The following is a 9,380-nucleotide window of genomic DNA, read 5'->3' on the forward strand; positions in this document are numbered from 1 at the left end:
AGTTTTGTCCCATGGAATAAATGTTGATAGATAATGTTTTCGACAAAATCCTGGACTATCGGACCACCATTTTATTACGTTTGCAATCGCAACAAATAATCTGCTCAGACCCCAACCAAGGAGCATCAAAAGTCGCATAAATTCTCAGACAACACAAAAATTCATTGATGCCCTTCCAGACTCCTTCTGCCTACCCAAGGACGTCAGAGGACAAAAAAATCAGTTAACCACTTAACTGAGGAACTCTTAATTTAATCTCTGCGCACACCCCAGTTGCAGTTTGCACCCCTAAAAACGAAAAAACATTTGTCATAAGAAACTAGCTCCTGGATACAGAAAATCACCCGGGGCTTTGTGAAGCAAGCTTCCAGGAAATTGGAACGAGAAAAGGCGCCACACCAAACTGGAAGTCTTCCGACTAGCTTCCGGAAAGAGACAGTACGGTGCAGTACCGAAAGGCAGCCTCACTGCTGCTCGATCATCCTACTTTTCCAAATTAATCGAGGAAAATAAGAACAATCCAAAATTTCTTTTTGATACTGTTGCAAAGCTAACTAAAAAGCAGCATTCCCCCAGAGAGGATGGTTTCACTTCAGCAGTGATAAATTCATGAACTTCTTTGAGGGAAAAGATCACCCTGACCATTAGAAAGCAAATTACGGACTCCTCTTTGAATCTGCGTATTCCTCCAGGGCTTAGCTGTCCTGGATCTGCGCTGAGCGAGGCCTGGGATCGGGAGACACTTGGTTTTTAGGGGTATATATCTCTTGACACAATGATGAAAATAATCGTGGCCTCTAAACCTTCAAGCTGCATACTGGATCCTATTCCTACTAAACTGCTGAAGGAGCTGCTTCCTGTGCTTGGCCCTCCTATGTTGAACATAATAAACAGCTCTCTATCCACGGATGTGTTACCAAACTCACTAAAAGTGGCAGTGATAAAGCCTCTCTTGAAAAGCCAAACCTTGACCTGGAAAATATAAAACTATCGGCCTATATCGAATCTTCCATTCCTCTCAAAAATTTTAGAAAAAGCTGTTGCGCAGCAACTCACTGCCTTTCTGGAAGACAAACAATGTATACGAAATGCTTCAGTCTGGTTTTTAGACCCCATCATAGCACTGAGACTGCACTTGTGAAGGTGGTAAATGACCTTTTAATGGCGTCAGACCGAGGCTCTGCATCTGTCCTCGTGCTACTAGACCTTAGTGCTGCCTTTGACACCATCGATACACCACATTCTTTTGGAGAGACTGGAAACCCAAATTGGTCTACACGACAAGTTCTGGCCTGGTTTAGATCCTACCTGTCGGAAAGATATCAGTTTGTCTCTGTGAATGGTCTGTCCTCCGACAAATCAACTGTACATTTCGGTGTTCCTCAAGGTTCCGTTTAGGACCACTATTGTTTTCACTATATATTTTACCTCTTGGGGATGTTATTCGAAAACATAATGTTAACTTTCACTGCTATGCGGATGACACACAGCTGTACATTTCAATGAAGCATGGTGAAGCCCCTAAAATTGCCCTCGCTAGAAGCCTGTGTTTCAGACATAAGGAAGTGGATGGCTGAAAACTTTTTTACTTTTAAACTCGGACAAAACAGAGATGCTTGTACTAGGTCCCAAGAAACAAAGAGATCTTCTGTTAAATCCTGACAATTCATCTTGATGGTTGTAAAGTCGTCTCAAATAAAACTGTGAAGGACCTAGGCGTTACTCTTGACCCCTGATCTCTCTTTTGACGAACATATCAAGACTGTTTCAAGGACAGCTTTTTTCCATCTACGAAACATTGCAAAAATCAGAAATTTTCTGTCCAAAAAATGATGCAGAAAAATTAATCCATGCATTTGTTACTTCTAGATTAGACTACTGCAATGCTCTATTTTCCGGCTACGGATAAAGCACTAAATAAACTTCAGTTAGTGCAAATACGGCTGCTAGAATCCTGACCAGAACCAAGAAATTTGATCATATTACTCCAGTGCTAGCTTCCCTACACTGGCTTCCTGTTAAGGCAAGGGCTGATTTCAAGGTTTTACTGTTAACCTATAAAGCGCTACATGGGCTTGCTCCTACCTATCTTTCCGAGTTGGTCCTGCCGCACATACCAACACGTAACGCCACGGTCACAAGACGGGAGGCCTCCTAATTGTCCCTAGAATTTCTAAGCAAACAGCGGGGAGGAGGGCTTTCTCCTATAGATCTCCATTTTTATGGAACAGTCTGCCTACCCATGTGGAGAGACGTCAGACTCGGTCTCAACCTTTAAGTCTCTACTGAAGACTTATCTCTTCAGTAGGGTCATATGATTGAGTGTAGTCTGGCCCAGGAGTGTGAAGGTGAACGGAAAGGCTGGAGCAACGAACAGCCTTGCTGTCTCTGCCGGGCGGTTCCCCTCTCCACTGGGGTTCTCTGCCTCTAACCCTGTTGCAGGGGGCTGAGTCACTGGCTTGCTGGTGCTCTTTCATGCCGCCCCTGGGAGGGGTGCGTCACTTGAGTGGGTTGAGTTACTGACGTGATCTTCCTGTCTGGGTTGGCGCCCCCCTTGGTTTGTGCTGTAGGTGGAGACCTCTGTGGGCTATACTCTCGGCCTTATATCAGGATTGTAAGTTGGTGGTTGGGGATATCCCTCTAGTGGTGACGGGGGCTGTGCTTTGGCGGAGTGGGTGGGTTATATCCTTCCTGTTTGGCCCTGTCCGGGGTTTCTTCGGATGGGGCCACAGTGTCTCGGACCGCTCCTGTCTCAGCCTCCAGTATTTATGCTGCAGTAGTTTATGTGTCGGGGGGCTGGGGTTAGTTGGTTATACCTGGAGTCACTTCTCTGTCTTATCCAGTGTCCTGTGTGAATTTAAGTATGCTCTCTCTAATTCTCTGTTCTCTTTCTCTCTGAGAACCTGAGCCCTAGGACCATACGTCAGGACTACCGGGCATGATGACACCTTGCTGTCCCCAGTCCGCCTGGCCTTGCTGCTATTCCAGTTTCAACTGTTCTGCCTGCGGCTATGAAACCCCTACCTGTCCCAGACCTGCTGTTTTCAACTCTAAATGATCGGCATGAAAAGCCAACTGAGAGACCTGAGCCCCAGGACCATACGCCGGGACTACCGCCGTGGTGACTCTTGCTGTCCCCAGTCCGCCTGGCCTTGCTGCTATTCCAGTTTAAACTGTTCTGCCTGCGGTTATGGAACCCCTACCTGTCCCAGACCTGCTGTTTTAAACTCTAATGATCGGCTATGAAAAGCCAACTGAGATTTATTCCTGATTATTATTTGACCATGCTTGTCACTTATGAACATTTTTGAACATCTTGGCATGGTTCTGTTATAACCTCCACCCGGCACAGCCAGAAGAGGACTGGCCACCCCTCATAGCCTGGTTCCTCTCTAGGTTTCTTCCTAGGTTTTGCCTTTCTGGGAGTTTTCCTAGCCACCGTGCTTCTACACCTGCATTACCAGCTGTTTGGGGTTTTAGGCTGGGTTTCTGTACAGCACTTCGAGATATTAGCTGATGTAAGAAGGGCTATATAAAAATAAAATTGATTGATTGATTGATATCTCCCTCCATCTCTCACTCTCTCTCCTAAAGAGCTATATCTCCCTCCATCTCTCACTCTCTCTCTCTAAAGATATATATCTCCCTCCATCTCTCACTCTCTCTCTAAAGATCTATATCTCCCTCCATCTCTCACTCTCTCTCTCTAAGAGCTATATCTCCCTCCATCTCTCACTCTCTCTCTCTAAAGATCTATATCTCCCTCCATCTCTCACTCTCTCTCTCTAAAGAGCTATATCTCCCTCCATCTCTCACTCTCTCTCTCTCTAAGAGCTATATCTCCCTCCATCTCTCACTCTCTCTCTCTAAAGATCTATATCTCCCTCCATCTCTCACTCTCTCTCTCTAAAGATCTATATCTCCTCCATCTCTCACTCTCTCTCTCTAAAGATCTATACTCTCCTCATCTCTCACTCTCTCTCTAAGAGCTATATCTCCCTCCATCTCTCACTCTCTCTCTCTAAAAGAGCTATATCTCCCTCCATCTCTCACTCTCTCTCTAAAGAGCTATCTCCCTCCATCTCTCACTCTCTCTCTCTAAAGAGCTATATCTCCCCTCCATCTCTCCCTCACTCTCTCTCTCTAAAGAGCTATATCTCCCTCCATCTCTCACTCTCTCTCTCTAAAGAGCTATGTCTCCCTCCATCTCTCACTCTCTCTCTCTAAAGAGCTATATCTCCCTCCATCCTCTCACTCTCTCTCTCTAAAGAGCTATATCTCCCTCCATCTTCTCACTCTATCTCTCTAAAGAGCTATATCTCCCCTCCATCTCTATCTCTCTCAAAGAGCTATATCTCTCCTCCATCTCTCACTCTCTCTCTCTAAGAGCTATATCCTCCCTCCATCTCTCACTCTCTCTCTAAAGAGCTATATCTCTCTCCATCTCTCACTCTCTCTAAAGAGATATATCTCCTCCATCTCTCTCACTCTCTCTCTAAAGAGCTATATCTCCCTCCATCTCTCACTCTCTCTCTCTAAAGAGCTATATCTCCCTCCATCTCTCTCACTCTCTCTCTAAAGATCTATATCTCTCCAATCTCTCTCTAAATATCTATATCTCCCTCCATCTCTCTCTCTCTCTCTAAAGAGCTATATCTCTCCATCTCTCATCTCTCTCTCTCTAGGAGCTATATCTCCCTCCATCTCTCCACTCTCTCTCTCTAAAGAGCTATATATCTCCCTCCATCTTCTCACTCTCTCTCTCTAAAGAGCTATATCTCCCTACATCTCTCATCCTTCTCCTCTAAAGATCTATATCTCCCTCCTTCTCTCACTCTCTCTCTCTAAAGAGCCATATCTCCCTCCATCTCTCACTCTCTCTCTCTCTAAAGAGCTATATCTCCCTCCATCTCTCACTCTCTCTCTCTAAAGAGCTATATCTCCATCCGTCTCTCACTCTCTCTCTCTAAAGAGCTATATCTCCCTCCATCTCTCACTCTCTCTCTAAAGATCTATATCTCCCTCCATCTCTCACTCTCTCTCTCTAAGAGCTATATCTCCCTCCATCTCTCTCTCTCTCTCTAAAGATCTATATCTCCCTCCATCTCTCACTCTCTCTCTCTAAAGAGCTATATCTCCCTCCATCTCTCACTCTCTCTCTCTCTAAAGAGCTATATATTCCTCCATCTCTCACTCTCTCTCTATAAAGAGCTATATCTCCCTCCATCTCTCACTCTCTCTCTAAAGAGCTATATCTCCCTCCATCTCTCACTCTCTCTCTCTAAAGAGCTATATCTCCCTCCATTCTCACTCTCTCTCTCTAAAGAGCTATATCTCCCCTCCATCTCTCACTCTCTCTCTAAAGAGCTATATCTCCCTCATCTCTCATCTCTCTCTAAAGATCTATATCTCCCTCCATCTCTCACTCTCTCTCTAAAGAGCTATACTTCTCCCTCCATCTCTCACTCTCTCTCTAAAGAGCTATCTCCCTCCATCTCTCACTCTCTCTCTATAAAGAGCTATATCTCCCTCCATATCTCACTCTCTCTCTCTCTAAAGAGCTATATCTCCCTCCATCTATCACTCTCTCTCTCTAAAGAGCTATATCTCCCTCCATCACTCTCTCTCTCTAAAGAGCTATATCTCCCTCCATCTCTCACTCTCTCTCTAAAGATCTATATCTCCCTCCATCTCTCTCTCTAAATATCTATATCTCCCTCCATCTCTCACTCTCTCTCTCCCTAAGAGCTATATCTCCCTCCATCTCTCACTCTCTCTCTCTAGGAGCTATATCTCCCTCCATCTCTCACTCTCTCTCTCTAAAGAGCTATATATCTCCCCTCCATCTCTCACTCTCTCTATAAAGAGCTTCTATATCTCCCTCCATCTCTCACTCTCTCTCTAAAGATCTATATCTCCCTCCATCTCTCACTCTCTCTCTAAAGATCTATATCTCTCCTCCTTCTCTCTCTCTCTCTAAAAGAGCTATATCTCCCTCCGTCTCTCCACTCTCTCTCTCTAAAGAGCTATCTCTCCCTCCATCTCTCACTCTCTCTAAAGATCTATATCTCCCTCCATCTCTCACTCTCTCTCTAGAGCTATATCTCCCTCCATCTCTCACTCTCTCTCTCTTCGAAGATCTATATATCCTCCATCTCTCACTCTCTCTCTCTCTAAGAGCTATATCTCCCTCCATCTCTCACTCTCTCTCTCTCTAAGAGCATATATTCTTCCATCTCTCACTCTCTCTCTATAAAGAGCTATATCTCCCTCCATCTCTCTCTCTCTCTAGCAAAGAGCTATACTCTCTCCATCTCTCACTCTCTCTCTCTAAAGAGCTATATCTCCCCTCCATCTCTCTCACTCTCTCTCTCTAAAGAGCTATATCTCCTCCATCTCTCTCTCTCTCTAAAGATCTATATATACCCTCCATCTCTCACTCTCTCTCTCTAAAAGAGCTATATCTCGCTCCATCTCTCACTCTCTCTCTAAAGAGCTATATCTCCCTCCATCTCTCACTCTCTCTCTCTCTCTAAAGAGCTATATCTCGCTCCATCTCTCACTCTCTCTCTAAAGAGCTATATCTCCCTCCGTCTCTCCTCTCTCTCTAAAGAGCTATATCTCCCTCCATCTCTCACTCTCTCTAAAGAGCTATATCTCCCTCCATCTCTCACTCTCTCTCTCTCAAAGAGCTATACCTCCCTCCATCTCTCACTCTCTCTCTCTAAAGAGCTTATCTCCTCCATCTCTCACTCTCTCTCTCTAAAGAGCTACTATCTCCTCCATTCTCTCACTCTCTCTCTCTAAAGAGCTATATCTCCCTCCATCTCTCTCCTCTCTCTCTCTAAGAGCTATATCTCCCTCCATCTCTCACTCTCTCTCTCTCTAGAGGCTATATCTCCCTCCATTCATTCTCTCTATAAAGAGCTATATCTCCTTCCATCTCACTCTCTCTCTCAAAGAGCTCTATCTCCCTCCATCCTCTCACTCTCTCTCTCTAAAGAGCTATACTCCATCTCTCACTCTCTCTCTCCTAAAGATCTTATCTCCTCCATCCTCTCACTCTCTCTCTCTAAAGAGCTATATTCTCCTCCATCTCTCACTCTCTCTCTCTCTAAGAGCTTATCTCCCTCCATCTCTCCTCTCTCTCTCCTAAAGATCTATATCTCCTCTCCATCTCTCACTCTCTCTCTCTAAAGAGCTAGAGTATCTCCCTCCATTCTCTCACTCTCTCTCCTAAAGAGCTATATCTCCCTCCATTCTCTCACTCTCTCTCTCTAAAGAGCTATATCTCCCTCCATCTCTCACTCTCTCTCTCTAAAGAGCTATATCTCCCTCCATCTCTCACTCTCTCTCTACATCTATATCTCCCCTCCATCTCTCACTCTCTCTCTCTAAAGAGCTATATCTCCCTCCGTCTCTCACTCTCTCTCTGAAGAGACTATATCTCCCCTCCATCTCTCACTCTCTCTCTCAAAAGAGCTACATATCTCCCCTCCATATCTCATCTCTCTCTCTCTCTAAAGAGCTATATCTCCCCTCCATCTGTCACTCTCTCTCTCTAAAGAGCTATATCTCCCTCCATCACTCTCTCTCTCTAAAGAGCTATATCTCCCTCCATCTCTCACTCTCTCTCTAAAGATCTATATCTCCCTCCATCTCTCTCTCTAAATATCTATATCTCCCTCCATCTCTCCTCTCTCTCTCTAAAGGCTATATCTCCTCCATCTTCTCACTCTCTCTCTCTAGGAGCTTATCTCCCTCCATCTCTCACTCTCTCTCTAAAGGCTATATGATCTCCCCTCCATCTCTCACTCTCTCTCTAAGAGCTCATATCTCCCTCCATCTCTCACTCCTCTCTCTAAAGATCTATATCTCCCTCCATTCTCTCACTCTCTCTCTCACTAAAGAGCTATATCTCCCTCCATCTCTCACTCTCTCTCTCTAAAGAAGCCTATCTCCCTCCAGTCTCTCACTCTCTCTCTCTAAGAGCTATATCTCCCTCCATCTCTCACTCTCTCTCTCTAAAGATCTATACTATCTTTCTCACTCTCTCTCTCTAAAGAGCTTATCTCCCTCCATCTCTCACTCTCTCTCTCAAAGAGCTATATATCCCTCCATCTCTCACTCTCTCTCTCTAAAGGCTATATCTCCCCTCCATCTCTCACTCTCTCTCTCTAGAGCTATTTTCTCCATCTCTCACTCTCTCTCTAAAGAGCTATATCTCCCTCCATCTCTCACTCTCTCTCTAAAGAGTCTATATCTTCCATCTCTACTCTCTCTCTAAAGAGCTATATCTCCCCCTCCCATTCTCTCACTCTCTCTCTCTAAAGAGCTATATCTCCCTCCATCTCTCACTCTCTCTCTCTAAGAGCTATATATCTCCTCCATCTCTCACTCTCTCTCTCTAAAGGCTATCTCTCGCTCCATCTCTCACTCTCTCTCTATAAAGAGCTATATCCCTCCATCTCTCACTCTCTCTCTAAAGAGCTATATCTCTCTCCATCTCTTCACTCTCTCTCTCTAAAGAGCTATATCTCCCTCCACTCTCTCACTCTCTCCCTCTCAAAGAGCTATATCTCCCTCCATCTCCTCTCTCTCTCTAAAGAGCTATATCTCCCTCCATCTCTCACTCTCTCTCTCTAAAGAGCTATATCTCCCTCCATCTCTCACTCTCTCTCTCTAAAGAGCTATATCTCCTCCATCTCTCACTCTCTCTCTCTCTAAAGAGCTATATCTCCTCCATCTCTCACTCTCTCTCTAAAGAGCTATATCTCCCTCCATCTCTTCTCTCTCTCTAAAGAGCTATATCTCCCTCCATCCTCTCACTCTCTCTCTCTCAAAGAGCTATATCTCCTCCATCTCTCACTTTCTCTCTCTCTAAAGAGCTATATCTCCCTCCATCTCTCACTCTCTCTCTCTAAAGATCTATATCTCCCTCTCCATCTCTCACTCTCTCTCTCTAAAGAGCTATATCTCCCTCCAGTCTCTCACTCCTCTCTCTCTCTTAAGAGCTATATCTCCCTCCATCTCTCACTCTCTCTCTCTAAAGATCTATATCTCTCCATCTCTCACTCTCTCTCTCAAAAAGATATATATCTCCCTCCATCTCTCACTCTCTCTCTCTAAAGAGCTATATCTCCCTCCTCTCTCACTCTCTCTCTCTTAAGACTATATCTCCCTCCATCTCGCCTCTCTCTCTCTAAAGATCTATATCTCCCTCCATCTCTCACTCTCTCTCTCTAAAGATCTATATCTCCCTCCATTCTCTCTACCCTCTCTCTCTAAGAGCTATATCTCCCTCCATCTCTCACTCTCTCTCTCTCTAAAGAGCTCTATATCTCCCTCCATCTGTCACTCTCTCTCTCTCTAAAGAGCTA

Source organism: Coregonus clupeaformis, chromosome 23 (genome assembly GCF_020615455.1).
Source record: "Coregonus clupeaformis isolate EN_2021a chromosome 23, ASM2061545v1, whole genome shotgun sequence".
Taxonomy (NCBI): domain Eukaryota; kingdom Metazoa; phylum Chordata; class Actinopteri; order Salmoniformes; family Salmonidae; genus Coregonus; species Coregonus clupeaformis.